Source organism: Propithecus coquereli, unplaced genomic scaffold (assembly GCF_000956105.1).
Source record: "Propithecus coquereli isolate 6110/MARCELLA unplaced genomic scaffold, Pcoq_1.0 Scaffold414, whole genome shotgun sequence".
Taxonomy (NCBI): Eukaryota; Metazoa; Chordata; class Mammalia; order Primates; family Indriidae; genus Propithecus; species Propithecus coquereli.
In genome coordinates this window covers 715,358-715,776 of record NW_012149886.1, presented here as the reverse complement: position 1 = coordinate 715,776, position 419 = coordinate 715,358, and positions in this window count along the sequence as shown.

The window sequence follows — 419 nt, the reverse complement described above, 5'->3', positions numbered from 1 at the left end:
TTCAGGTGGACATAACATGGTCCTCTTTCTAATTGCATTTACTAGTTCCAATTGTTTCTTTAATTTCTTAAAGTTTTATAAGTAAACAATGATGCCATATGTGAATAACAGCACGTCTATTTCCCTATTTTCAATGTATATGGATTAATTTCTTTTTCTTGTCTTGTTCTACTGGCAAACCAACAGTACAGTCTTGAAGGAAAGAGGTGATATCCTTGTCCTGTTCTCAATCTTAGGGGGGTATATTCAATTTAATATTTCACCATCAAGTTATATGTTATCTGTAGGTCTCTTATCTTTGCCTTTTATCAGGTTAAGAATGATGTTCTTCTATTCATAGTTTGCTAAAAGATTTTATTCTGAATGGTTGATAAATTATTTAAAAAATGTTTTTCAGTATCTGTTGGAATGATCATGTG